The sequence below is a fragment of the Acomys minous genome (genome assembly GCF_964271855.1).
Source record: "Acomys minous genome assembly, chromosome: 2".
Lineage (NCBI taxonomy): Eukaryota > Metazoa > Chordata > Mammalia > Rodentia > Muridae > Acomys > Acomys minous.
Window position 1 is genome coordinate 19,054,392 of NC_140484.1, and position 6,000 is coordinate 19,060,391.

Sequence of the window (6,000 nt, forward strand, 5' to 3'; positions counted from 1 at the left end):
AAGAACCCTACCTCAGCTTTCCCTGTGCTAAGATTATGGACCTAAAGCTCTTGGCATGCCTCACCTGCATAAATACTTCCATTGGTCCTACCTGTGCTACCGAGTCCTCTGGAGACCTGTCTCTCTTGCTGTGTCACCTCACAGTACCCAACACATCGAGCTACCTAGTGCTGAAGGAGTCCAGCTTCACTCAGTGCTGTCCTCCCAGCTTTGTTATGAGCAAGTCACTGTCACTGCCGCTCCCTGACCCCACCCCCACCCCAGCCACAGGGCTCCCCTCCCCTCATTTGTAAAACAGTAGTACTTAAATGCTGGGGAGAGTGAAGTGTTCAAAACTGCTCATCCTTGGTACTACCAGATAATTCATACATCCCCTGAAGTAGGCACTTGTTCCACTTAGAGATGAGGATGCTGAGGTCTAGACTGTTAAACATTGTGCTTGGAGCTTCGAATGTGTGTTACTGATGATTGAACCCAGGGTTTCACAAAAGCTAGACAAGCACTCTGCTACTAAGTTGTCTTCCCTGCCTCTTTCATATTATTATTATTATTTTTTTTTTGAGACCTGTGCCACCACACCTGGCCTCTTCCATATTAAAAGCAGTTTTTTGAGCCTGGTGTGGTGGCTTGGTGTTGCACACCTTTAATCTCTGAAATCCCAGCACCCTGAGAACCAGAGGCAAGCAAATCTCTGTGAGTTCAAGGCCAGCCTGGTCAACAAAGATAGTCCAGGCCAGCCAGGGCTCTGTGTAACAGAAACCCTGTCTTGAAAAGAAGAAGAAGAAGAAGAAGAAGAAGAAGAAGAAGAAGAAGAAGAAGAAGAAGAAGAAGAAGAAGAAGAAGAAGAAGAAGAAGAAGAAGAAGAAGAAGAAGAAGAAGAAGAAGAAAGAAGAAGAAAGAAGAAGAAGAAAAGTACTTTTTTGTTTATGTGTGTGCAGTATTCATGAAGCTGGAACTCACTAATTCGGCTATACTGGTTGGCCAGCAACCTCAGGGTCCTTCTGTCTCAGCCTCTCAAGTACTCAAGTACTGAAATTATAAGTGTGTGCTGCCCCACACCCACTGTGTGCTCCTTTTAAAATTATTTTTGAGACAGGGTCTCACTATGTAGCTATGAGTGTCCTGGAAGTCACTATGTAGACCAGGCTGGCCTAAGAGATCCCCTGCCTCTGCCTCCTGAGAGCTGGGATTAAAGGCTTGCACTACTATGTCCAATGTTTTTTGAAAGTATGGGTACCAAGAGTGCAAACTCAGTTCCTCATGTTTGTGCAACAAGTACAAGTGTCTTACCTACTGGGCCATCTTCCAGTCTCGTTTCCCCACCTAGCCTGGCTTTGAATTTGTCATCCTCCTGCCTCAACCTCCAAAATGCTGGCATTATAGGTGTATGGCATCACACAGCTTTTTTGTTTTTGTCTTTCTGAGACAGGGTTTCTCTGTGTGATAGTCCTGGCTGTCCTGGACTCATTTTGTAGACCAGGCTGGCCCTGTACTCACAAATATCACCCCCCACCCACGCATCCCAGTCTGGCTAAGTTGCCCAGGCTGGTCTCTATAACTTGGGATCTATCTCCCCATCTCAGCCTCTACAATGACTGGGATTCCAGGCACACACACAGCCCATGTGACACTTTTTGTTTGTTTGTTTGTTTTTGGTTTTTGCGAGACAGGGTCTCTCTGTGTAGCCTTGGCTGTCCTGGACTCACTTTGTAGACCAGGCTGGCCTCGAACTCACAGTGATCCACCTGCCTCTGCCTCCTGAGTACTGGGACTAAAGGCGTGCGCCACCACGCCCGGCTTTGTTTGTTTTTTCAAGACAGGGCTTCTCTGTGTAGCCTTGACTGTCCTGGACTCGCTTTGTAGACCAGGCTGGCCTCGAACTCACAGCGATCTGCCTGCCTCTGCCTCCCAAGTGCTGGGATTAAAGGTGTGTGCCAACCACCGCCTGGCTGGTGAGACTTTCTTAACACCATTTCATCCCCAGTTGGATTTAATAGCTAGAGTTTGAGATGCCCTAGAAGAAAATCAGGTTTGAGGGTTGAGACCTGTTACAAAGGGGCCAGCAGTTAGTTGCCTAGGAGACACAACTAACAGCGTGTGGCTGCTTCATTCAGAATCCCAGGTTCTCTGTAAGATGAGCCCAGGACTCAAAACAGAGGTTTCATCCTATGCATACATCCTAGGCGATCAAAGCCTGGCTGGGCCAGCTACAAGAATGAAGTTGGAATGGTGACTTCTGCCAAGGACAGATATCTCCAGGACCAACGAACTAAGAGAGGAAGAAGAAATGGGCTCTGGTATGGGCATGTACCCTGGTGGGCACCTTTTTATAAATTACAGTGGAAAGGCAGAATCTCAGCTCCAGGCTTTTGAAGTTCAAATCCTGCCTCAAGCCACACAGCCCCACATGGCTTTTGTGGTGGTGGTGGGTGAAGGCAAGGAAGAAATATTTTGGTTCTGTTTTTTGTTTTGTTTGAGAGAAAGTGTGTGTGTATCCCTGCGTGGCCTGGAACTTGCTATGTAGACCAGGCTAGCCTGGAGCTCACAGAAGTCTCCTATTTCCTGCATGCTGCGATTAAGGGCATGGATAATTATGCCAGACTAAAGCTTTTTTTTTTTTTTGGTTTTTCGAGACAGGGTCTCTCTGTGTTAGTCTTGGCTGTCCTGGACTCACTTTGTAGACCAGGCTGGCCTCGAACTCACAGTGATCTGCCTGCCTCTGCCTCCCGAGTGCTGGGGTTACAGGTGTGCGCCACCACGCCCGGCGACTAAAGCATTTTAAAAATACTATTTTATACATATGAGTGATCTGTCTGCATGTACACCTGCTTGCTAGAAGAGGGCATCAGATCCCATTATAGACGGCTGTGAGCCACCACGTCGTTGCTGGGAATTGAACTCAGGACCTCAGGAAGAGCAGTCAGTGCTCTTCACTGCGGAGCCACTTCTCCAACCCCAGGCTAAAACATTTTAATAATGGTAGCGTGTAACATTGTTCGGGGAACCCGAACAGCTTTAACAATTTCCGTCTTAGCTTCCGAGGAAGTTCTAGAAAGAATTAGATTTGCCAGGCTGATCCTCCATAAGAGCAGGAGGGAAATGTGGGAGAGAACTGCAGTCATCCTCCTGTTACTTGTAGATCCAGTCCTGAGCACAGCTCTCACAAGCCAGTCTTTTTCAACAGGCCACATGTCGCTGAGTAACGTCCTGCCAACTTGGCTACAAAAATCCTCCCAGATGGTTTTCAGGCTTGGAGAGTCCAGCGGGTTGCTTTCCCTGAACCACCCTTCAGCCCATCTCCCCAACATTCCTCTTCCCAGACTGTGATGCCACTAGCCCTGAGGGCCAGCATCGAATACATGATCTCTCGGGGTGCTATGTGTTCAAGAAGAGGCCTTCAAAAGCCTGCATGAGGCTGGGCGTGGTGGCGCATGCCTTTAATCCCAGCACTCGGGAGGCAGAGGCAGGCGGATCGCTGTGAGTTTGAGGCCAGCCTGGACTACAAAGTGAGTCTAGGACAGCCAAGACTACACAGAGAAACCCTGTCTTGAAAAACCAAAAAAAACAAGCCTGCATGAGGGCTGGAGAGATAGCTGCTCTTCCAGAGGTCCTGAGATTAATTCCCAGCATCCACATAGTGGCTCGCAGCCATCTGTTATAGGATCTGATGACCTCTTCTGGTACGCATTGAAGACAGAGCGTTCACATACATAAAATAATTAAGTACATTAGTTTTTTCGAGACAGGGTTTCTCTGTATAGCTCTGCTGTCCTTGCTCTGTCCAGGCTGGCCTTGAACTCTTCTGCCTTCCAAGTGCTGAGATTAAAGGCATATGCAGTACTGCCCGGCATCTCCCTCCTACACACATACACACATAGAGGGTTTCTCTGTGTAACATTCACTTTGTAGACCAGGCTGGCTTCGAACTCACAGAGATCCACCTGCCTTTGCCTCCCTGAACGCTGGGATTACAGGAGTCTGCCACCTTGCCAAACTAAATCTTTTTTTTTTTTAAAGCCTGCATGAATTTTAGACTAAGGGAGACTCCCTTCTGCTCAGAGTGCTTTATGTCTCCCCCAGAAGACCCCTTGGACTCCACTGGGTTTGATGACCACGTGCTTATTGTTAGCCATGGTCTTTACAGCAGCTTGGGCTTTGAACAGAGCTCTCTAGTTTCTGGTAGTGATTTATAAAAGCTGGAGAGTGACTAGACATGGTCCCTGTCTCGGTGTCTCAGTGAGATCACCAGAGGATGCAAAGGCCATCTCTAAAAATACTGCACCTTGGAATGGCTCATTCCTAGTACTCAGCCCAGTAATGGCTTTGGCTGGGACACTTGTTCCTTTAGAATGATGGCCACAGGACGATGGGGAGACGCAGGGTTGTAATGTTTCCTGTCTTCTCAACTGACTGGTGCCTAAGTTCCTCTGATAACATTCTGTAATACTGAGCCAGAGGGACCACAGCTCTAGGGAAGTGACAAGGAGAAGCTGGCTTGTGTCAGGTGACTTGAGTTGTTGATGGGGAGGGTTGGTTAGGACACTCATGACAAAAGTTGCAGGGACAGCAGCCCAGAGTCTCAAATGGCTCTGACTTGAGTGATAAGGGCTGGTGATAAAGATTCGGCAGTTGAGACTAGGCTTGCTAGAGCCTGGGAAATGGTCCCAGGACAACAGTAAGAACACTGGCTAATGTACTTAGTGGTTACCAAGAGCCAGGCTGTGCCCTAAGCACCGTGTAAAGACCAGCTCATCAGTTTTCTGGGAGAAAGATGAGAATACACTCAGAAGCAGACAGAAGGGAGGAGTAGAACCAAGGACCGTGAGGAGTGAGCTCCTGCATTCAGGAGCACGGTAGCTGAGCAGCTGGGTTCATGATGCCTCTGTGGTGAGCCCTCAGGCCACAGATAGCCAGGGCACAGGGCGCTAGATCTTGGTCAGTGACCTCCACTGGTACTTTTTGAACACTGAAGTTCATTTCCCCCTTTTTAGCACCATTAATTAGTATCTTTTTATTCATTTGTTTTGAACATGATTTTTTTTTTTTTGTTTTTTTCAAGACAGCTGTCATGGAACTTGCTCTGTAGACCTGGCTGGCCTTGCACTCAGAGATCTGTGTCCCTCTCTTCCTGAGTGCTGGGACTAAAGGCCTGACCATCACAACCTTGCTAGTTTTGAACATAATCTTGAACTTTTTTGTTTTGTTTTGTTTTGTTTTTCGAGACAGGGTCTCTCTGTGTTAGCCTGGGCTGACTCACTTTGTAGACCAGGCTGGCCTCGAACTCACAGCCATCCACCCGCCTCTGTCTCCCAAGTGCTGGGATTAAAGGTGTGCACCACCACGCCCAGATTAAACTTTTTTATTTTAGATTATTATTTTTTTTATTGGTTTTTCAAGACAGGATTTCTCCATGTAATAGACCTGGTTGTCCTGGACTCACTTTGTAGACCGAATTGGCCTCTAACTCACAAAGATCTGCCTGCCTTTACCTCCTGAGTACTGGGATTAAAGGCATGTACTACCATGCCAGGCTAGATTTATATTTTATTTTGTTTTATGTGTATGAGGTTTTTGTTAGCATGTATGTTTGTACAGTATGTGTGCAGGGGTACCCACAAAGGTCAGAAAAGGACAGGTCCTCTGGAATTAGAGTTACACATGTTAGTGAGCCACCATGTGTGTGCTGGGAATTGAACCTGTACTCTCTGCAAAAACAATACATTCTCTGTTTGTTTGTTTGTTTGTTTGTATTTCCATACAGGGTTTCTCTGTGTAGCCCTGGCTATTCTGGAACTTGCTCTGTAGACCAGGCTGCCCTCAAACTCAGAAGTCTGCCTCTGCCTCCCAAGGTGTACCACCATTGCCCGGCACAAAAAGTGCTTCTAACTTTGAGCCATCTCTTCAGTCCCGGTCTATGAATACAGGTCTACACCATTACAGCCGGAAAAGGTGTGTGTGTGTGTGTGTAAACAACTTGTGAGTTATTGCTCCTTCTGTCAT